Source organism: Lactuca sativa, chromosome 2 (assembly GCF_002870075.4).
Source record: "Lactuca sativa cultivar Salinas chromosome 2, Lsat_Salinas_v11, whole genome shotgun sequence".
Classification (NCBI taxonomy): domain Eukaryota; kingdom Viridiplantae; phylum Streptophyta; class Magnoliopsida; order Asterales; family Asteraceae; genus Lactuca; species Lactuca sativa.
Window position 1 is genome coordinate 179,826,636 of NC_056624.2, and position 25,728 is coordinate 179,852,363.

A 25,728-nucleotide genomic window follows, 5' to 3' on the forward strand; every position below is an offset into this window, starting at 1 on the left:
TTATTCCTCACTTGAAAATATTTTCGATACTCTCAAGCAGTTCTCCCCCACTTGGTATCAGCCACTCCCTATTGACTTCAGGAATTCCACTATGCGTGCACAATTCATAGCGTCGAAATCCCAACTTGTGATCACAATCCATATCAATAAATATTGCTATCGCAAAACCTCCTCAAAGTAATATACCACTCTTAAATAATCGAATAGATACTATAATTGCTCAACTTATTGAACCGAACTTCATTTTTGAAGGAAAGCTCCATAATTAACTTGAACGCTATCAGAAACGAGATCAGATTGACTCTCTTACAACCATGTAGGCACAACCAACCAAAATTGGATTACGCATAGATCTAAATCCCTTCCAGAAGACTGGTCAGCTTTGCTCCGACAATCTAACCATAGGTCCAAAGTATCCATCGCTCCACACTTGAAGAATACAGATGCACCACATCACCGTCAACTAATACAACCCATCAATTCTCGAACAATCTCAACCGCTAAACAAAACTCGTGTGAAAGTGCATCCACCACACCTTGAAGTAGGTTGATAAATAAACAATAACTCTAACCTTACTAACCTTAACGATCGGTTCAATGAGCTAACCATACCTTTAATTGATATACACCCTAAGTGACACATGTTTTCTTAACTCTATATCTTTGTCCCAGAAGGGACAATTGACTACAATGACATCCTTTGACTAAAAGCTTCTGATGCAAAAAACCATGTGCATAACCTTGAAGGCATGAATCTGACATTAACTCAGCCTGCACCCACTTCTGATCAACCCCTTAATCATCTCCACGATAAAAGATCTCAACAATCTCAAATATCGGAAATCCCTCGAACTTACACTACAACTTCCTCCGACCTATTTTGTTGGAACCAATCAAAATCAAATTGGTTGTTGATCATTCAAGAAAAATACCAAGTTCTCCTCTACTCTGCGTTTACTCCCTCATTGGTCGACGTATTCCATGTTGAAACCTATAACCAGTTTATCCATATACTTTCTAAACACTATCCTTGATATGCAAAATGGTATGTGACAATTTTGAATAATAACCATAAATCGCAAGGAAATCGTGAACCTTAGATGGAGATGTCAAAATCTTTCTCCACATTAAAGCTTCCAACCCGTCACGAACGATCCTCTTATTTTATGATTTACAAAGCACTCCGAAGGCCGAATCCCTGATCCATTACAACCTATAGATGCGAACATAATACTTCTAACAAGCTAACTATACAAATGACTATCCATTTGACACTACATTAAACAAGTACATCCATTCAAGATAAAACCGAGTATCAAAATTTATACCTGTGATTTTTATGATTCTAGATAAAAACAAGTACATCCATTTGGGCTTACACTCCCTCCGCTACCCATGCAGGGTAGTCAGGTTTGAGATGACCCGGCTGGTGACATTGGAAACATGTCTGATCCTTCTTGCAGTCATGAACGACATGCCCTTTCTCTCCAAACTCATAGCATTTGAACATAGAGTCAATTTCAACTCATACGTTGGCCCAAACCGTACCAGGTCTATTTCAAATCATATGTCAGCACAAGGCTGTACCAGGTCTATTTCACCCCACATACATAAAGCAAACATGGAAAACAGGCATATAACACATACAACAGGAGTCACAAAGACTAAAAGCACATAATATATCCTAGTGTCCTACATTATAGTGAGCAAACTCACCTAAGTCTGCTGACAGTCAAACAAATGATCGGGCTGTTGAACCGGAAATCCCCACTAATCACAAGTAAAGAAAACCTAATTAGAAATTAGGTCAATAATCCAACCCGTGAGTCCAAACCCTAAATCCTCGTCTTAAGGGGAAAAGTTACTTATCTTTGCCTTATTGGGCCTAGCCCATCAAGTACCAAATGCTACTAGCCACAAAGCCCAAAAAATAATCTTTGCCAAAAATGGGCCCAAGCCCAAAAGCCCATCACAGAAAAGCTTATGGCCCAACAAGGGCCCAAAGTCCCTAAGTCCCACACATGGCTCGAAACAAGCCCAAGGTCCACTCTGATGAGTACGCTCAGCGTACCAACCAGTACGCCCGACGTACTAACAACCCTCGCATCATTGGGACTTCAGAAGCATATGTGGAGTGTACCCCATGGTACGCCTGGAATACGGTGAGCTGGCCAAAAACTCATTCTAAGGTCTTAATTAGTTAAGACCTAACGTCCAACTTTAGATCTTGGCTGATCAAAGTGCATTAAGCCATAAAGTTGCCAGCTTTATGTTTTTGCATGTCTTAATGGGGGCAAATCTTGGATTTAACCACATTATCGTCATGAAACCACCTTCTCCTTGCATGATTGAAATTAATCCATCAAGACTCCATTTTTATGCTCAAGGGACGTTAGAAACACTAGGATCTAGAATTATAACATTTTGGAGTAGCTCATACTCTTACGAATACCTTAAAGGACCATTTTATGATGAAATAAGCCCTAAACTACAAACTAACACATAGAGTCATCAAGGTGGAGGCTTTTGACCTTCAATAAGCTAGAAATGATGAGACACCTCTGGATCTACAAGCTTTTTCTGATCCAATGCTTCTTGACAACTCTTCTTCTTCTTCTTTTTCTAAGCACCACACACACCCAAAAACACACACACACATAAGCTCAAACTTTAGGGAAACTGGATTAGGGTTTCAAGATATGACTCAAGAGGCAAACAAGGCTGATAAGGTAGTGAACTTGAAGGACTTAATGAGCTTAAATATGGTGAAATCCCTAAAAATTAGAGTTTGCCTCTTTCTTGAGTACGCCCTATATACGTATGGGTACGCCCATTGTACGTAGGGTTCATCCCCGATGAACGCATGCAAAGGAGTACATCGTGTGTAGCTAGTTTATACCCAATATACTCATGGTCTAGTCCTTGATTAATTGAAATAATGGATAAATTTATACTTGGCGACTCGAGCATTACAGTTACATCTTGCACCATATCCATTAGGTTTCTATTCCTCTTCTCGACAACATTGTTTAATAAGGAGTACCCGAAATGGCGTATTGGTTAATTATCCCATGATCTTTACAAAATTCAAAGAATGATCAGGGTCCTTTACCGATGTTTATATGTCTACCATAATATATTAATGACACTTGTATCTAATCTGAATACTTGTAATTTCTTGACAATTTGATTTTCAACTTCGTCCTGAAGCATTTTAAGAGATTTAGACTTTCCATTCATCAAGTATGGATACATGTATCAAGAATAATAATCAATAAAATTTATATATGATTTATGATTACATACATTTGTTGAGATTAATTCTCATCCCTTAGAATAAATAAAAACAATGCAAGACCTGGACAATGGTCCTAACATTAGCATCCTTGTAACACCTCTTTTCTAGGATATATCAATTTACGATTTCAAGGAGGAAAAGTTCGGATTTTGGATGAAATGGGGTCACACAACGTGACATTTGAGTAGTCATGACGTGCGAAGGGTTAATATGCAAATTGTGCAACAGACTTATCTCACGACGTGGGACATAGAGACTCACGATGTGAGAACTGATGCATCCCAAACCCATCATCTTTTAGGGTTTTCTTCATATTTAAGCCCTTTTAACGACGAATTTGAAGGTCTAAGATGCTAATCTATGAGTTAGGGAAGTTACCTTAGTGTTTTGAAGCTTGTAAAGTGTGATTTTTGGACCTAGATTTTGGATTGAGGAGAGAGGTTAGAGAGAGAGGAGAGAGAGTGAAAAAGTCTCAAATGAACTCCACTTACCCTTATATAGGGGTTTGAGTTGGGGCTCAGTGAAAATCTACCCGATACTGCCGTTAAATGGGGCTTTTGGTCGCACTCGATTTAGTGGTCGTATTTTGACTTGGTTGAAACTACAATTTTTCAAGGGGAAAATTGTGATGTTTCTAATTTATTTCAACCCTCAGTAAGTCATTTAAAAAGTCCTAAATTAATTAACCAGTCCAAAAGTTAACAGACAGTTAAATAAACGAGGCTTATTAACGGAAAAGGGGTTAAAAATGACGGAATAAATTTCGGGTTGTCACATCATTCCCCCGTTAGAGGGAATTTCGTCTCGAAATTCAGGTTTAGGCAAGGAAGTAGGTATGAATGACCGAGTAAAGGCAGGAGGGTACTTCCTTTTTGGTTTGCCTTGCACTCCCAAGTGATCTCTGGCCTGTTTCTGTCATTCCAACAAACCTTCACCTATGGGATGCGGATTCCGTCTCGTGTAGTTAGCGATTTCCTACAGGTATGTCTACGAAGTTAGGGTTCTCAATGGTTTCTATCAAGATGAGTGGGATACGAAGAGTGGCATCGGGCACATACTGATCAAGTCTAGAAACTTGTGGGATTTCCGAAAGTAGTAGTGGTCTGACGAGGGTTGGACCAATCTCCGTAAAGGATCTCGGGTGGTCCAAAGCTCTCGGAAGGGTAGAGCTTTTTAGTACTTAGAACATAGTGTACTTCTATGACTAGATCATCACTGGCGTGATCGCCATTCCGAAGTTCCTAACGTTCTCTCTCATATTGGAAGTGTAGTCCTTCAGGTTGGTCCTTAGGAAGCTCGGGTTGTCCTTGGTTTCATGTTTCCTATCAATTGGCTTTTAGAGACTTTCTAGATCATCGGATGGACTGCGTGTCTACGGGTACTTGTTTGCTGCAGAGTGTCTATCTCAATCTTGTGCAAAATGAACCTGCACTAATGAAGCTTGAGATATTCTAACGGAAACCCTCAGGGTCGGGGAGATAGGGTTTCTCCAGACGAGTGTTGGACTATCTCGGGAGGTGGTTCTACTATTTCTATGCGAGATAGTATTAGTGGAACACCTAGTAGTCCAATGAATCTCTTAAGACATGCCCTATTCTCTAAGGCGTTGGTTTATTTCAGTTCCAGAAAGCGTGTGCTCTTGTATAACCCATCGACTAACACCTAGACTGGTGTCGAGTCTATAATCTGTTCGGGATCTGGGTTATAAGGCTTAACGCCACCTACTCTCGCATTTTATTCAAGTATTCATGGCTGCGGAGGTTATCCTGTGGTTCTCGGTATTCTAGTGTTTGCTTCGGATAATGCAGTCTATCTACAGGGCGACGGTGACTTCTTCTACGTAAGAGGGTGGAGTGTCCTAGGCACTACTTGTCGGTAACGGGGTGGACGAAGTGCCTAAGTAGTGTGAACATCTTCAGCAACTACTCTCCTGAAGGTTCTGAGTTTTCCCGGTCTAGGTCAAATCTAGTGAGTATAGGGTTCCGTCACTCGGAACTTTAATCTCCTCATCCACTCTTCTCAGAGTTTAATTCACCACAACTTTCAGATTTAAGAGATATCCGCTGAGATGCTTAATTCGGGGATTAAGCGTGAATGGATGGTCGTAGTCAATGTCCTTGACTCTTACGACTTACATTTCTTTACCAATTTAAGGTGTTGGCTAATATGCTGGCTTAACCAGGATGACAACAAATTACAGATTTGTGGTCATTATAGTGGCTCAACCTGTCGTGGTTCTCTTGAATCTAGCTCATATTATATGGAATAGGATGAATGGTTTTACCATGAGGTTCGTGGTAGAGCTCATACTCGGCTTAACCACTAATACTTGGTGTATGCGAGCCATATATAATTGAGGTCGGCAGGATGTTCAGTTGTGCGGCTCCACCCTAGACCCACAACCCAACGAGGAACAGGGAGTAGGAAGGAAGCACACATCTTAAATCTTTTTGATCTCAATTATATACCACCTTTATGCATATACTCCGTTATAGTGGTTAGTCCCATGAGTTCTATCCTTTGGGTTCACGAACCTGATTGCGAGGTGCGAAGGGTCTTTCTGGGTTTCTACTAAGTATGCTTCGGGTGGTTATCGTCTTCTGGAATATATGTAGTATCTTTCGCTTCGGTTTCTATCTGTCTAAGAAGGGTTGGTTAACAACGTGCGGTACCCCTCTCCTGGGTACTTCGAAAGGTTCGAGGTAAGAGGGACGAATGACGGATCGCATTAGGTTTGATTATTTGTATTATGTTTAGGTTTGGAAGAACCTTTATTTTCCGAAATGGCTTATGGAGAAAGCTCTTTTTACACAGCACTCAGGGTTTACACATGGTTGCACGAAGTTGAACCATGATTGATAGAGTCGTCGAAGTTGGCACACTTCGACATGATACAGTTGGAGGGGCGATAGATTCATGTGCCGAACGAGCAAACAAGTTCTAGGCATCTCGGGTTTCGTCCCGTGTATCCCTGTTGCGGATACTTGGACCGATAGAGTCGACTCAGAACTATAGAGGGTCCTGAATGTTTCTGAGTAGAGCACCTTTTCATGAATGGATTCTCACGAGGCATTTCTATAATCGCCTAACATATACTAGTCATGTATAATTAAGGTGGGGAGGACTGTTGACTGAGCGACTCCGCCTTAAATCCACAACCAAACAAGGAACAAGAAATGAGGCGGCATTCACTCACTCTAGGTCTATCCATCTCAATTATACATGGCTGTAACGTATATACTTAGCCATTATAGTTTTACCTAATGAATTTTTATTTTATTTTTATAACCGTGCTACGACTTTCGCCTTAATGAGGAAATAATTACATTTAGAATTAGCCTTTTAATGTTTTCGGTTAGTTATCTGAGATTGAGAGGCGTACCAAAATCTACCGAGTTCCTTGATGCTTCTCCCTAAGCATTAGAGTCAGGCTCCTCCTGAGTCTTTGTTGTTTCCTTCGGTTGGACAGTCCTTCTTGAAGTGTCCAATATCACCACATAGACGGCAAACTGGATTGGCTGCCACATTGGTGGTTGATGTAATAAACTCAACCGGGGTTCTGTAGACACAAGCAGTATGCCCCTTCCGGTTGCACCTAGCACAAAAGAGTTCCCGACATATACCATGATGATGGTAGCTACACTTGCCGCAGTGGGGAAGGCTTCCTAGGTATGGTCTTCTGGAGGTCAGGATGGGAGGGCTGGCATGGGTATTGACTGTCTCAGCTCATTGCCCTTCGGAAGGTCCTTGAGCCGCGTACTTCCCTCCTCGATCTTGAGTTTTCTCTTTAGTGAAGTTGGCTGAGGTTCGTGGGCGGCTGGGTATGTAGGTGTTGGTTGCTGCTGTCCATTGCTAGGATCGGAATTCCCGATAGGGCTCTTGCTAACACTAGCATTGTTAGCGTTCAGCTGAGCCAGGACGGCTGCTACGGCTGCCGAGACTGCAGTCTGGAAAGTAGCTTCATCGAGTAGGAGAGTAGGTTTCTTGTTAGTGGATTGGTTATGCTTGCTCGGAGGCATGGTTTTTCCTATATGGAAAGGAACTCAAGCGGATGAGAGACGATGCTTAACCCTGGACATATTTTCCCTTACTATGTTAGGCCTAAATTTTTCTCATGCCTCGGATATTGGTTGTCTGAGTGTCGACCTACATCCCTATGATGTAGTCCTGGTATTCAAGGTAGGTGTATGAGTATCGGAAAAAGCCATAAAATGGGAGTCGTTCCTACTAAGTTACCTTTATACTGGGAAAGGTTTCACTCTCCGGCCTGGAAAGATTTGAGAACAGTTTGGAACGAAGACCGCAGGAAGAAAGGCTCATGAAGGCTTATGGCTAAACACTCTCAAGAAGTGTGGGGATCCGCTCTAATCGTGTAACTGGCAACGGGAAAAGGCGATTTTACCTAACATATAGCGTGAGTAGTGTAACTACTAACTCACTAAATTGTATTATTTTATGGGTGTATTAGTGTGACGAATCGTGAGGAGAAGACACTTCTTGGGTTCCATGTACTGGTTCCCTCTGTCTACCTCGTATCTTTGACTGGGACCGGCGTTGGTCTCCTTCGGGTAGTTACCTAGGGTCCTTTTCTCGTGAAGACATATTGAATTTCTACTCCGCCTTACTTCCGAATCCGACTCTGGGTGTCATCACTTCGTGATGGATGATTGGAAATCTCGAATGTTTAGGCGAATCTCTCACCGATATCCCTAAAAGATATAGGCACTTGGTGGTCTCAATAGTCTCGACCTTGTTCATTTATTTCCGAATTGGAAATCTCCTCAATGAACCTCTTCTGGTTCTAAATCAACTCTTCTGGGTCTAAATCAACTCTTCTGGCGAGCACTGAAGTGGATGGGCTTTTCTACAGGGTTCGTGCGAGAATGGAAATGTCTAAAGAATCCTAAGAGATTATTAACATTTCACTGGATGATCCATATCGAGTCTTGTTATGATTACACAGGGTATACAAATCATATATAGCTTAGATCCGATAGACCTTTGAATATGTGATACTACTCTATATCCACATCCCCACAAGGAAAAAGAAGTAGAGCGAAACCACACATTCTTAGCCTATGGGATCCTTAATATATATAACCTTGGGAGTATACCCTCTGTAACTGTAGGTATATCAATAAGGATCTTTTTAGTTCTTCACACAAGGTTGTCTATGGATCCTAAAATACCCCTATGGTATTTTAATTTCTTGTTTGATTCTTATCTTCTGAATATGATTTTGGGATTAATGTGAGTCTTTTAGTATTCCAAAATACCCCCATAGTATTTTAAACTTTATGTTTGGCTCTCTCATTGCTAGTTGGTAAGTTTCAGACCTGTTGCAACACCACTACCACTCCCAAGCACACGTTCATCGCATCTCGAATAAATGTAGTTGATCAGGTTACATTTATTCTAGCTTACGATTACATAACTGCCCTGGTTTGACGGTAATGCTCAACATCCGAAGACTTTTATTATAGTTCTTCTTGGGATACTTGTGTTCGAGTGTTTAGATTCTGGATGTTCTTATACTTTAGTAAAATATGGTTATATTTTAAAGTATAATTCTCGGTCAGAGTGTTTTATCCCTATGTATTTATAGGCTGTATATCTTTTATGAATTGATATACTTAGCTCACTATAAACAATGCTCTGATACCAATCTGTCACACCCCAAAACCAGAACGGCGGAAACGTTCTGGGGTGGATGACGTCATGTCAAGTATCACAACATATGCAGTATAGTAATCAAAGTACAAAAACCATTGCATTAATAGTAATAGTTTTACATGGTTTACATTACATAGAATGTCAAAGTAATACAAGTAATAGTATAAGTGCAGCTAGGTACTAAACAGTCTTCATCAAAAGCTCTGGGGATGTACCTGTCTATTGCTGGTCTGAGAATACAAGTTATTTGAAAGCGAGTATCAGCATTTTTACAAATGCTGGTGAGTTCATAAGTATTTAGTGTCATTTTATCCAAAATAACTTTATATAAGTAGTAGTAGTTTAGAATCAAATGTGCATTAGAGTCCTTTCCAGAAAATCCTATATTTTCTTAAATAAAAGTAGTCTTCTACCAAGACCCGTCAGAGTTATGTTGTAAAAAGTAGTTTTCCCTTAAACACAATCATTATCAAAATACGGGATTTGATTTAAAGAAAATAGGAGAATATCAGGGAAAATAACATATGCCTCAGCAGTGAAGACTGCTGACTAAGGCAAAAGGAATCATAGTCTCCAGGAGAGTATCGGATGAACGACATGCCTGGCTCAATCTAACAAAAAGGAGACACAGACCCCAAACTGTATCAAATGAAAGATATAGCTAGCAAGCTCTAAAACAATGAATACAGACCCTAGACAATATCAAATGAAAGATACAGCTACCACGGTCTAAAACAGTGAATACAAACCCTAGACAGTATCAAATGAAAGATACAGCTAGCACGGTCTAAAACAGTGAATACAGACCCTAGACAGTATCAAATGAAAGATACAGCTAGCACGGTCTAAAACAGTGAATACAGACCCTAGACAGTATCAAATGAAAGATACAGCTAGCACGGTCTAAAATAGTGAATACAATGTTAAAACCCGTTACCTTAAGGCCATGAATTATAAGGCAACCCCGAGATACTCGTAACCATACTGATAGACACTAGAGAACTTGACGCCCTGCAAGCGTCGGTGTAAGTATGACATTTGTCACCCTTTGGCTTGGTAGGCCGTGGACTGTAGCTAGCAGTCAGGGTGCGGGGGTGTCAATCCCGTGTAGATCTATACACACAATGTTCGCTCTCCCTACAAGAGACTCTGGTTACCAACTTGACAACGGAGAAGGCCGTGTACTGAAGATGTATCTCGTATAGCGAGATCTGATGTAAAATACTGGACTAATGATAGAGACTCAACTGAACTGACTAATGTAAACTTATATGTCTATGCTTGTATACATAATATATAACTACTGATCAAATGACCTGCGGACGGACATCCGATCCCACCAGACCACATCTCAACGAAGAAAAGGAAATAGGGGGAACTAGCCTTCCTAAGTCCTTTAAACATTATTTATATAGCTTATACAAGCACAGACATACATTTCACTAAGTAGAAGCATTTAACGAAGTTTAAGTGTTTAACAAGTAGAAGCGTATCGTGAAGTAGAAGCGTATTGTGAAGTATAAGCGTATCGTGAAGTATAAGCGTATCGTGAAGTAGGAGCGTATCGTGAAGTAGGAGCATTAACAAAGTAGAAGTGCTAACAAGGTATAAGCGTTTACGAAGTAGTAGTATTAACAAAGTAGAAGCGTCTAACAAGTATAAGTGAAGTAGAAACGTTAACAAGTATAAGTGAAGTAGAAGCGTTAACAAGTATAAGTGAAGTAGAAGCGTTAACAAGTATCAGCGTATCACGAAGTGAAAGCGTTATCAAGTAGGAGTTTAAACTAAGTAGAAGTGAAGCAGTAGTATCTAACAAGTAGGAGCATAAAAATATGGAAGAAAACCTTGATGTAAACTTTGAAAAACCTTAATACTTAAGAAAATCACGACTTAGTATTCTTTTGTAAAATAAGTTTGCAAACCTTTAAAAATCCTTTGGAAACCTTTAATAAACAAGTTTAAAATGAAACTTTGATAAAACAATATAAGTAAGAGTTGAACAAGTAACGATGTTTTAGAAACCATTTACGGTGTCCTTCTTGGTAAAACTGTTAATAGTGTAATAAATCCTTGTACATGCGGGTTATCAATCACATGTGATTGATATGATAACTGGCATGTTTAACTTGTATCCCCCCCGCCATAAAACATGTAAAAACATTTAAAAAGGTTGATTCAGGGGTATGAACTCACCTGATGTAAGTGGATCCGACGAAGGTGCCGGTTGGGTGCTCGGTGTCAAGTAAAGACTTGAACACACTTAGTGACCTATTAACATATGATAACATAGGTTTACATACAATTAGTACATATAATACTAATTAAACAAGTATACACATCCTAAAGTGCGGAAAACACTTTGATTAAGTGCTAGGGGTGTCCCGGGTAACATTTAAGGGTGTGTATGACTTGGATAAGGAGTTTACTCTTCAAGATTAAACTCTTAAGAGAGATTTTGGCCCTAAACACCTCATACCCATGAGTTTACGGCCGTAAACTCATGGATGAGGTTCTTGAGTGCTAAATGGCCTTTTACCAATTAAGGGATGATGCTAGGTTTTGTTCTAGGGCATTAGAAAGGGACTAATTCAAACATATGGACTATTTGATGAGTTCATGGTAGTAAACTATGAGTTTACGGCCGTAAACTCTCACCCACACATTCATTATGTGTTTTGAAGGCCATAGGTTAATCATAAGTGGTTCTACTCATTTTTACAAGTCAAGGGGTGAGTTTAGGGCACCATTTAACCCTTTTATAGGAGTTTACGGCCCAGGAACCCATTCATGAGAGGTTTACAGCCGTGAACTCCTTATGGAGTTGTTTTAATCGAGTTTAAGGTCCCTAACTTGTTGGTGGATGATTCTAGAATTTAATCCAAGGCCATTGGTGTGTTTAAGTGGCTTTTAAACACTCAAATATGAGTTTACTCTCCATGAAGGTGAGTTTACGGCCCAAGCATGTTGTTGGGCAGTAAACTCATGTTTACTCTCCAAAAAATCGTTTCAAGGTGTTCTAAGTCCAGTACATAAAGTCATATAGCCATATCTAAGCTCCAAAGGTCGATTGGAAGGGTTTAACGGCTCAAAAACCCCTTATATGTGTGTTTACGGCCCAAGCATGTTCCAGGTCCGTAAACACATGAAAATGGTCCTAAATGATTGTTTAACTACAAATTTGAAGGTCTAAGATGCTAATCTATGACTTAGGGAAGTTACCTTACTGTTTTGAAGCTTGTAAAGTGTGATTTTTGGACCTAGATTTTGGATTGAGGAGAGAGGTTAGAGAGAGAGGAGAGAGAGTGAAAAAGTCTCAAATCAACTCCACTCACCCTTATATAGGGGTTTGAGTTGGGGCTCATCGGAAATCTACCCGATACTGCCGTTAAACGGGGCTTTTGGTCGCACCCGATTTAGTGGTCGTATTTTGACTTGGTTGAAACTACAATTTTTCAAGGGGAAAATTGTGGTGTTTCTAATTTATTTCAGCCCTCATTAAGTCATTTAAAAAGTCCCAAATTAATTAGCTTGTCCAAAAGTTAACGGACAGTTAAATAAAACGAGGCTTATTAACGGAAAAGGGGTTAAAAATGACGGAATGAATATCGGGTTGTCACAGTAAACCATAAAGTTGGCAACTTTATGAGTTATAAGGGTCTTTAGAGTGTCATGAAGTGTAGATCTAGTGAATGGTTGAGTTTTAGATCCTTGCATGAAAGTTTAATGACCTTATTCCACATTTTTATCCAAATGAGATTTAGGAATGTATTGGACATACATGTCCATAAAGTATCGACTTTTTAGTGTATTTTGGAGTTATAAAACCTTATGGAAAGTCAGAGCAAAAGGTTTAATGGAATAAGGACTTAAATCTTTGGATTTTGGCTTCTAATTATGCTCATGACGTGAGACATGAGGTCTCACGACATGAGATTGGAAGACCCTCCGTTTTCTGCTGATTTATCTAGAGCTCACGACGTGACGAAAGGCTGTTCACATTGTGAGGTCAGTTCAAATGCTTTTCGTTGACCGAGTTGGCTGGTTTGTGTCAAGACGAGTTGGAATCGGACCGATTGAACTCTCACCATGTGACCAAGGGTTTGTCACAATGTGAAGCTGAATAATTAACATTATGGGTTGTTGACTTTGGCTTTAACCGTCGAATTTTGACTTGTATTGATTTTGGTCAAGATGGTTGATTTTAGTGTGCGGTATAAGGTTGGACCTTGTATGTTGTGATAGGAGTGTTGTAGCAACGATTGCAAGGCTTTGATTTGTGGTTTACCTAATACGCGGTACATGTGAGTTTTTCCTCACTGTACTTGTGGGTCGATGGCACCAATGTCAGCTCACTAGGTTATGTTTCCTAGTATATATGATGATGCTATGCTGATTATATGTTAGATTGGTAGATGTGTATGATTGCTTGTATTTGCTAGTTGTATGTTTATTTGTTACATATTTAGACATAGTATGGGTGGGTTGAGGTTATACCGCTTTGTGTTGTCGGCCAACAAACTCGAGCATCCGATCGAGAGATTGTGGGCCAGTGGCAATCTAATTAGGAGATTGTGGGCCAGAGTGGTAGTTTAATCGGGAGATTGTAGGCCAGAGTGGCAATCCAATCAAGAGATTGTGGGCTAGGTTAATCCAATTGGGAGACTGTGAACCTAACATACAATATGTATATTTGTTTGGTTGTCTGTGGTATTTTAGGTACTATAGAGGGTAGGGGCAAGGTGAAGGCTTGATTGTGCACATCATTCTGTATTTTATGAGATTATGATTTTGGGATACTCTTTTTCATGTTTATGACTTTTGGGCACTAAGTTTTGTAAGACTTATGGGTTATTAAATGGTTTTAAAAAATGAAAACTTTTTTCATGATTTTTGTGATGTCATATGTTGGTATCAGAGCCCCGGTTTGAAAGAAATAGATGAACATTCATGTGAATCCAAACTCAAACTAAGGATCTGTAGAGTTTTTAAATTATTTTTAGAATTGTTTTCAAAAGTAACCAAGGAAGCATGAGACATGTACGATCAGCCAGAGCAAGAAAGCATTCCCTAAGATACCCACACTATTTTTTATGATGATTATGGTAGAATTTCATGCTAGTTGTAGGCTAGCGATCTTCAGGAATTGCATGATAAAATTTCCTGAATTATAATGCATGATTTCCTATAAAGTTTTACTGCACGAATGCTACTTACTTGTTGCTATGTAGGACTCTTTCGGGTGTGAGTTAACCACTAATTGAATATGTGAAGTCACATGCTGTAATGGTTAAATAATCTTAGAGTGAAGAATTTGGTCCTATTGCACAACTCTTTTCTAAGTCCAACCGTTGTAGGGTTGAGTCTTTTAATCTAATATTATTTAAGTTTTGCTGTATGTGACTATATTCATGGAATAATTAATTGGAACTAATGGGGGTCTTTTGACAGTTGATGGCAAGGTGATGTGAGGATCCTAGGAAAGCCTAGGGAGTGTGTAGTGCTCATGATGTGCTATTTAGTGGGTTTTGGGAGTATCGTTATGAGGAGGTAACTTAGCATATTTGGGATGATTCTTAAGGAAAGTATGGATAGGTGTGGAAGGCGGTATTGGGCTCGTACTACTGAAGGCACAGGATCCATACTCAAATCAAGGAAAGTCACGAGGATTCTAAGAAACCAGTAGAGGATATATGTGCGGACTTCTGTATAGTGGATAAAGTGTGATGGATTAATGATGAGAGTTTGGTTTTGTTTAATAGGATGTCGATGTCTAGGTGGGAATCATAATCATTTGAGGTTTATACAGATGATGTAAAGCTATGATATTGGATTTCCACTGAAGTTTCACAGATTTTACTGGAAGAGTTGCCTGGTATCACTGGTCGTATCACCGACAGACTGATTTTCAAGTTCGAGGAGCAAGCTGCAGTCTTTAAGATTATGGAAGAGATTTTTTGAGGCGTCTGGGGAGAGGGGTATTGTTGTGGGAGTGCATCATGGAAAGAGAAAGAAGGCTCATGATTCAACATTTTTAGCGGTGGATGGAGAGTTCAAGACAACTAACCTGGGTACTGGAGGTCATGGGGACTTTGATATCTGTGGAAAGTGTGGTGGAACCCACTGGTTTGCTAAGCACAATCCGATTCGCAATCGTAGCTCTCAAAGACGCTGTCAAACTCTGATCTTATCAGTCCTGTCCTTTAGATAAGGGATCGTACAGAACTCTGTTCGGACATCACGCAGACATAATCATTGTCCAGCGTTTAGTTTCTCGATCTCAGATTTATTCGACATAGAACTTAATCGAACACATCAATTTAGTTCTGACCGAGCCCGACACATAAGTCAAATCAAATCATCGAGCGGCCGAGATATCGCTTTTACCCTCTTAGGATAAAAGTAACAGATAAACTTCGACTTATATGCATTTACATATTCACTAACCAATTATACACAACAATGCATTTTATAACATCAATTTACTAATGCGGTTTCGCATCATCAATGTACAAACGATTAACAAATAACAAACCATATATCTAGGTTTTAAGACCATATGATATTATCATCTTGCGATCACTTACAATATATATATATATATATATATATATATATATATATATATATATATATATATATATATATATATATATATATATATATTCCAGCAAGTACGGGTTTGTTCCAATGCTCAAAACTAGTTCGTAAGCACTCATGAACGTTGTAGCAACCCTTTGCTATGTCTAATATCATTTATACAATCTACATACCAATTCATGACAATCTTCTTTCATATCTCCTTCCAACATATGAACGATTGTGGACCGTTTGAATAATTCGATTATTCTTAATAACTTAATTATTCAGGAAGTCAAAACATGCAAAGTGAAACAATAGTTAAACAATTAACATATGACAATAACTTTACTCATAAATAATACTCCTTTATTTAATCATCAAATGTCAATTACATTTATCTATTACAAGTTTCTAAAACTATCTAGTCTAAACTAATATCATCCTTAAGCCCAATACTCCTAGCATGTTGCAAATGCTTAACCCTAGTCAATCCCTTCGTAAGCGGATTTGCTGGGTTATCTTCTGATGATATCCTCTTAACCACGAGGTGTCCTTCTTCTATTCGATGTCTAATAAAGTGATATTTTCTGTCGATATTTCGAGATCTACCATGATCCTTTGGTTCCTTGGTCAAGGCAACCGCTCCTTCATTATCACAGAACATTTCCATAGGCTCCTTTATGGCAGGTACAACTCCAAGATCACCGATGAAGTTCTTCAACCATATTGCCTCCTTCGACGCTTTGCTCACTGCAATGTACTCTGATTCGCACGTCGAATCATCTACGGTTTCCTGCTTGGAACTTTTCCAAGTTAATGCTCCTCCATTAAGGGTAAAGACCCAGCCCGACCGCGAACGGTAGTTGTCCCTGTCGGTCTGGAAGCTGGCGTCACTAAACCCTCTCACCTTTAAGTCATCACTGCCCCCCAGGACTAAAAACCATTCCTTGGTCCTCCGAAGGTACTTAAGGATATTCTTGACCGCAATCCAATGGGCTCTGCCAGGGTTCCCTTGATATCTACTGACCATGCTCAAAGCAAAGGCTACATCAGGGCGAGTACAAGTCATAGCATACATGATTGAGCCAACTGCAGAAGCGTATGGTACTCATCTCATTTCTGCTATCTAGGCTTCGGTACTCGGACTTTGAGTCTTACTCAACTTGGCATTACTTTGTATCGGTAATTCTCACTTTTTTTGAATTTTCCAAACTAAAACGTTTTAGTACTTTATCCAAGTAAGTGTTCTGACTAAGTCCTATTAGTCTCTTACTTCGTTCTCTCACTATCCTTATTCCTAAAATATAGGAAGCCTCTCTGAGGTCCTTCATAGCGAAGCACTTCTCGAGCCAGGACTTAACCTCCTGCAGTGTCGAGACGTCGTTTCCTATGAGTAGTATGTCATCGACATACAAAAAGAGGAAGCTAACTATACTCCCACTGGCTTTGACATATACACATGATTCATCTTCGCTTCGTACAAATCCAAACTCTTTGACTTTCTCATCGAAGCAAAGATTCCATCTGCGAGACGCTTGCTTAATCCTATAAATGGACTTCTCAAGCTTGCACACTCTATTGGGATGCTTCGTATCGACAAAACCCTCTAGCTGAGCCATGTAAACATCCTCAGCCAACTTTCCATTAAGGAAAGCGGTCTTGACATCCATCTGCCATATCTCATAATCATGAAATGCAGCAATGGCTAGCATCACCCTAATAGACTTTATTTTCGCAACTGGTGAGAAGGTCTCATCATAGTCAACTCTGGGAGTTTGAGTAAAAGCCTTCGCAACCAATCGCGCGTTATATGTGTGTACATTCCCATCCACGTTGGTCTTCTTCTTGAAGATCCATTTGCACCCAACGGTCTTACGTCCGGGCACATTATCAACCAAATTCCAAAGTTGGTTATCATACATGGATTGAATCTCGCTGTCCATCGCCTCTTTCCATTTCGCAGACTCCGGGCCTGCCATGGCTTCCTTATAGCTATTAGGTTCATCTAGATTTATTAGTGTACCATCACTAATATACGTGTCCCCTTCGGTAGTAATATGAAAACCATAAAACTGGGGTTGAACTCTAACTCTTTCGGAACGTCTAAGAGGTAAGGACACATCAATTGGTTCAACCGGAGTTTCCTCCTCGGGTTGAGTGTCAGCGGTGGAGGTTCCTTCATCACTCGACTCTTGAATCTCTTCAAGCTTAATCTGCCTCCCACTGTCTCCTTGGCTTATGAGTTCTCATTCTCAGAAAACCCCTCTCCTTGCAATGAAGACAACGTTGTCATTCGGTCTATAGAAGAGATATCCAAAGGATTTCTGCGGGTAGCCGATGAAAATACATCGCTCACTACATGGTTCGAGCTAGTCGTGAGTATCTCGTCTTACGAAAACCTCGCAAACCTAAACCTTGATATGTGCCAATGAGGGAGCTTTCCCTGTCCACATCTCGTGCGGTGTTTTGGCAACCTTCTTAGTAGGGATTCGGTTAAGGATACGGACGGCAGTCTCTAAGGCATACCCCCAGAATGAGATAGGTAGTGAAGCACGACTCATCATAGAACGAACCATGTCCGACAAGGTCCGATTACGCCTTTCTGCCACACCATTCAACTGCAGTGTCCTAGGTGGTGTTAATTGCGAAACTATTCCGCATTCTTTGAGATATTCGTGGAATTCAAGACTAAGGTACTCTCCTCCTCGATCGGATCGAAGCATCTTGATTTTCCTGCCCAATTGATTCTCCACTTCATGTTTGAATTCTTTGAACTTTTCAAATGTTTCAGACTTGTGCTTGATTAAGTAAATATACCCATATTTACTATAATCATCGGTGAAAGTCACATAGAACCGGTTTGCATCCTTTATGGTGGATCTAAAGGGTCCACATACATCGGTATGTATGAGATCCAACAAACCCTCACCCCTTTCACACGTACCAGTGAAGGGTGACTTGGTCATCTTTCCAAGCAAACAAGACTCACACGTGTCATCTTCCCTAAGTTCGAATGACTCCAGCACTCCATCCTTTTGGAGTTGGGCTATGCGCTTCTTGTTGACATGTCTAAGATGACAATGCCACAAACATGCTTTATCCATACTATTGGAAGAATCCATGCATAAAACATCATTTCCTAGGTTATCTACCATCATAACAGTTTCATAAATTCAATTATACGGTATTGCTTCAAAATATAAGACACCATTTAGATAAGCATAAATTGAACCATTCTCATTATTAAACGAAAATCTAAATCCTTGTCTAAACAAACCATGAAACGAAATGATGTTACTTGCCATATCTGGCGAGTAGCAATAATTATTCAAATCTAAACTTAATCCATTCCTAAGCACTAAAGAATACACTCCAATCTTGGTCACAGGTGACGATCTTCTATTCCCCATGATTAGATTTATTTTTCCACGCTCCACATCCCTCTTTCTTCTTAGTTCCTGCAATTCAGAATAAATGTGGTAACCACACCCGATATCGAGGACCCAAGAAATAGCATGAGATGAATCAATAGATTTAATTGTGTAAATACCTGCGAAAGACGGCTTGATCTTTCCTTCCCTGATGGCTTGCATATATTCTGGGCAGCTTCTCTTCCAATGCCCTATTTTGTGGCAATGATGGCACTCTGCCTCCTTCGGGTTAGGGTTGGGTTTAGCAGGATCAACCTTGGTCCCACTTGAAGAGGAACCATCTCGGGACTTTCCCTTGCGGTGGCTCTTAGATGGAGCCCTCCTCTTCTTGCCCCTTCCCTGCCCATTAGCCAAAACAGGAGTAACGGGTGGATTGGGAGTTGGTGCAACAGACTTGTCCTTGAGGTTGCTCTTGGAAACCCTTAGGAGACCTTGGAGTTTACTTACGGTGACCTCTTCCTTGTTCATATGGTAGGTTGTCCTAAATTGGTTGTAACACGGAGGCAAGGAATGAAGTACCATGTTGATAGCCAAATCTTCCCCAAAGTCGACATTCTACTTGCGAAGACGATCGACATACCTTTGCATCTTTTGCAAGTGTACGGTTAGAGAATCTCCATGTCCCATTTTAGTGGTGATCATGTTAGTGAAGATATCGTAACGTTCCTGCCTCGCGTTTTGATGGTATATCTCCAATAAGTCTTGATGCATCTCGTACGGATACATGTCCTCATAGGACTTTTGGAATTCGACGTTCATTGTGTCTATCATGATGCAATGAACCTTCGTTGCATCACGTTCATGAGTCTCAAAGGCAGTCATTTCAGCTGGAGTAGCGACTTCTGGATTGATCTTCTCGAGCTTCTCGTCAAGGACATACTCCTTGTCCTCGTAGCGAGCAATCGTATGAATGTATCTTATCATTTGCTAAAGTTTGTTCCATCGAAAGTCACTTTTTGGCAAAGGCTTATTAGCGTGAATGAGCTAGCAGCAGCCTTGTTCGCGTTCGACATCTACAAAAAGAAAGGACAAAGTTTGATTAGAATTTGAATCCCTAATTATCACCCAATATGAAAAATTAGGGCTAGGATCCAACAACATTATTTACTCATTAGAAAAGGGATGCCATAATCCAACATGCAAACAATTTGAAGGTAAGTGAATGACGATTCACTAATTCTCCACCATGAAAACATAACCTTAAGTTCTAAATGTATTGAGAATTCCTAGGTTTCGATGAGATTCATTGAACTTTTCAATGGCATGTTTAAATCTCGATATGCCCCTCTCGTTCGTGACTAGGATGCCGAGGATCACAAAGTGGGTATGAATAACCATGCAAATCTACACGGTGCCTTCATTGTTACAATCACCTATTTGATGTGCCAGTAAACCACACACGCTTCACCGAACTATGATAGACAATGAATCACCATTTGCTACCTTTTCTTAGAACCAATTAGTGTGTCGGTAAACCACACACGCTTCACTAACTTCTTAGCAAGGGTGCAAAGTGTAACTTCATGGGATTGCATCAATTCACTTTTCCTAAAGTAACTAGGATTGGGAATTTGAAAAACATGCAGTTACTTTGTATTTAATATTATACTTTTAATGAGGATATAGAGCTGCCCTATCCTACCCGTTCGGCTAACGACCCTCCACCGATCAAGCAAGCGGTGGGTGTGAGTGTACACCCATTAAGCGCCATTTTATAGGCCGCAACCTTATACCCACCTTATAGACCGGCTTCGTGAATGAGGCCTACTAACGGTAAGACTAGCATTTTAATCTTACATATATATATATATATATATATATATATATATATATATATATTAATTTTGCAATGTTATATTAGTATAGGGTTGAATTTTAAACTTGTAAAATTCTAGGTTTTGAAATTTAAATTGTTTAAATTAAACTTTTAATCACAAAACATAAATTTCAAAACTTGAGGAAAAGTTTTAATCTTTTCAAAACATAAGGGATCAAATAAAAAATAATTTAAATTAACCATTTAATAACATAAGTATCCATATTTGATTTATTTAATTAATCGTTTCTTGCAAAACAATTCACCAATTCAATTAGAATATTCAATCAATTATCACATAAGGAAATTATTATTCAATTAATTGGTAAATATCTTGAATTAGGTCAAGGATATACTCAAATATATGTTAAAATCGGATTTATATTGACCCCTTAAGATAAAGGCAAGTTTCCATAAGATAAACAGCAAGAAATCCCGAAACTAGCTCCTTCTGACGCTCGAACTCGCCGAGTACCATAATGGACTCGCCGAGTACACTATGGTACTCGCCGAGTTCATTAGGCAGAAGGACAAAAAATGATTTTGCAATCAACAATCAAGCAACCAATGCATCAATTCAATAGAAACCAATCATGGCTCCGATACCACTGATGGGTTTGAGCCATAAGAACATTCCTATGTGCACATATGTCACACCCCAAAACCAAGAACGGCGGAAACGTTCTGGGGCGGAGGACGTCATGTAAAGTATCACAACACAGTAAATGTAAACAAGCAAACAACATCATCCATTGCATTAAATATATAATTTTAATACAAGCGTGTTCTGTACAGTTTTAGACACCAAAAATATAATGTAAATCAAAATAATAAGATGAGTCTTGGATGCGCTCCATCTTCTCAAAAGCTGGCCTCGGTACCTGTCTACTAATGACCTGAGAATACAAGTTATTTTGAAAGAGTTTATCAGCATTAAGCTGGTGAGTTCATAAGTATTTTAGTGTCGATGGTTGTTATCAAAAACGTTTGAACATGTCTCAAGTGTAAGTTAGTAAAATGTAAGTAAATGTTTGTAAGTGTTTATAAAAGTTTGAATCTCTAAGAAAAACCTATATTTTCTATTAAAGTAGCCTTCTACCAAGGCTTAACTGTTTTGTATGCTCGTTTGTTGTAAAAGTGTGTAATTTCCCAAGTGCAACTATCTTTTAACAAAATATAGTTTGTACATTAATGTTTAAGTGAAATAATCACTAAATATATGTAATGGGTAAATTAATGTAGTACTGTAGTGTTGTATTATAGGAACTACTGTTGTACTAACTACCTTAAACCAGATTTATATTAAGGTATCATGTGATAAATTGCACCATACTATCGACTGGTAACAACGACATACGAATGGTCATAATAACGGAATGACGTTTGGCACCCGCAGACCTGCAGGTCCGGCTGTAGCTAGCAGCAAGGTGTAGGATAGTCAATCTAGTATAGATCTATATGCAAACTCATGCTCTTCCTCCAAGAGAATTCTGGCTACAACTCGGGCCATGACATTTAAGGCATGCTCCGATACAGTGGATCACAATTGTTAACGTATTCATGTACATGTAATGTAATGTCACTTGTTCTAGTATCGTTGTATATGTTCTCGTCCTAGTATAGTTGTATATGTTCTCTTTCTAGTATAGTTGTATATGTTCTCATAGTAATAAGTATTGACTCATGAATGAACTGACTCATTGATCTAGAAGTTGTAATAGTATGATCCTGTGTTACCCTGATGGTAACTTACTAATGATGTGACTAATACGCATGAATATGGAAGTACTTTTATGTCTATATATGTACATTTTGATATATAATTAATATTGAAACGACCTTCGGACGGTTACCCGAAATCCCACTAGACCACATCGAAATCGAGGAAAAGGAAATAGGGCGGATGGCCTTCCTAAGTCCTTTAAACATTTCTTATATATCTATACATATATGGGCATGCAATTTATAAGAAGTAAAACAAAGTTTAAATAAAAGTATTTGATAAGTAAAAGAGTTTGTAAAGCAGTTTGAAGTAAAACAGTTTGATAAACAGTTTGAACAGTAATAAAAACATTGGTTTTCTAGTTATTAATCACATGTGATTGATGTAATAACTATAAGTATTCAACTTTTATTCCCCCCCATAAAAGTATTTAAAACATTTAAAAGTATTTCAAAGGTAAATTAAAGGGGTATGAACTCACTTGCGGTGAGTGGATTGGATTGAAGTATTGGATACCGTGCTAGGTGACAAACAGAGACTTGTTCACACGCACGAGCCTAGTTATCATATAATGAGCATATATATAACTAATTAGCCAAATAATAACTTAATGAAATAAGTTGAGACACTCAGGAACATGTAAACACTTTGTATAAGTGTTATAGGTCCTAAGGGTTGCTTCTAGGTTGTTATGGGACAAGGCTAAAGGGGTTTAATGTACCAAAGGGCCTTATATAAGTGTTTACTCCTCAATAAACCCAACACAAGGAGTTTACGGTCATAAACCCTTGAGTTTACGGCCGTGAACTCCAATCTTGGTGGTAATTGATGTTTTGAAGTGTTATTTGATTTCTAGAATAAGCCTTGCTTGGTTGTTTAATCCTTTGGGTAGTTTAGGGCATAGAAATACTCCTTTGAGGATTTTACGGCCTCAAGGCCAAATCCCTTAGAGTTTACGACCGTAAACTCTCATGGGATGGGTGTTTTTATTCTTTCAAGTCCCAAGCACAAGTAGGATAAGTTCTAATTATTTGTTTGAGGCTAAAGAGGACCCCAGGCACACTTTGGTGCCCTTATTTGGTGTTTACGGCCTAAGAGTATTCCATGGCCATAAACTCCCTTTAAGGGGGTGCTTTTGATGTTGTAAAGTCCACAAATTAGCTAGAAGTAATTGAGGGTTAATGTCTAAAGCCTTAGGAGTGATTAGGGCACATTATGGCCCTTGAATTTGGAGTTCACGGTCCAAGAAGTTCTTGGGCCGTGAACACCCTAAGCTATGTGTTTTTGATTGTTTTCTAGTCTCTAATGTACGTACATATTATCCTAAGCTAGTTACCTAACAAGGAAATGGGACTAGATAGCCTTTAAGCTTCATTTTGGAGTTTACTCCCCAAGAACGTTCTTGGGCGGTAAACTCCCGAATCTTACATATTTGACATGTAATCAATGTTATTAAGCATATAACAAGCATTATAAAACAACTAGAGAAGTGTACTCACGATTTGGGATGAAAACCCGAAGATCCGTGAGAGAGAAAATGGCTTTTCTCTAGTTGGAAATGTGAATAGTGAATGAATTTAGTTCAGAAATCTATTTATAGTCCTGAAATATTTTTGGCAGAAATATTTTTATTCCGGAATTGAACTCTAATATTATGAAGTTTTGAAATACTCAAGTTTCACAAACCCATGAGCATCCACTCTCCTGATATCTCCTTAAACGTAAACCCTATTGTACACAAACTTATCCGGAAAAGTCTGGAATTCATTGAAACTGGTCTAGCTTCTATTGAATAGATAATGTTCGTAGAAAATGGAAATTCCGGGTTGTCACAACTTACAAACCCTAATGCTTGGATCTAGGTTTCTCTAATTGAACATACAATGTATCCAAGACTTTGATTGATAGATCTAGTGTAAACATTCAAATCATAACATATGAAAACAGATCTAAAGGATTACCTTGAATTGCTTGCTTGAATCTTCTTGTCCTTGGAGCTTAGAGTCACAATTGTCACTCCTCTAATGGCTTACAAACACCAACTAGCAAGAGGATGATAATAGAGAGAGAGAGAGAGGAGGTGAGAAATCGGCCAGGGTTTCTTCAGATGCAAGAGTGCCTATTTCCTTCACCCAAAGGGTCTATATATACTAGTGAGCTTCCTAGGGTTTCACCCTTAAAACCCTAATTGGATAACTTAGGCCCTAAGCAATCCAATCTCCTTATTGATAAGTCCTTGGACGATTTCTAGGCTCTTCCAAACCCTAAAATCGTCCACCCCTTATCCATAAGGAATCACAGCCCAAAATACAACTATCATACAATTGACAGTTTATGCCCCTTTATTCAATTAATCTCTTTAAGTCACCAAATTAATCTCTAATTAATTTATGACTTATATTAATCGAATAACAATATTATTATTGCTTATATTATTCCCATAATATATTAATAATATTTCTTCTCTCATTATAAATCATCCTGTCAAGTTGCTATGGTGAAGGCAACCCAAAAGGACCATGCACAACCGGGTCAAATACTTGCCAAATATAGTTGCAGCCTTAGACACTATTCCAACACGATCATCCTTGGGATGGAATACCCTAGATTAGAAAACCAACTGATCGAATCAATTAAACCATCAAGTTGAAACCCTTATGGTTTGTTGGCCGACCTCCTCAACCCTACCGCTCCTCTTGAGCCTCCGTGCCTACGACTTTCAGTCGGCCCGCACTGGTATCTTGGCCTACTACATAGAGCAGGACCGCCTCAACCCTATCCAACTGCCATAGACGATCATGATAAAGATCTAACCCGGTTCCCAAAACCTGAATGACAGTATATTACAATCCTAAACCCTCCCAAATCTGATAAACATCCATTCGGATCCACTCTCATTCCCCAACTAGAGTATTACCCGATCCAAGAAGATGAAACCTCAGTGACACTCCGAACTGATAAAACCACCAAGATCCTTTGAATTCCGTCCGACCATTAATAACCGCTTCCGATCAACCAAAATACACCGGAGTCCTCGGCCTACTCTAGCAGCATGTTCAATACTTGGAACAGACCTATTGTTTACTATAGCATAGTAGCCTACTCAATACCCGAACATAGATCTACAACCATATACAGAGTCTTCAGCATGACTGAACCGCCCTACCAGGCCTACAATTTATCTGGACCACTCTCGGAACCTTCAGTA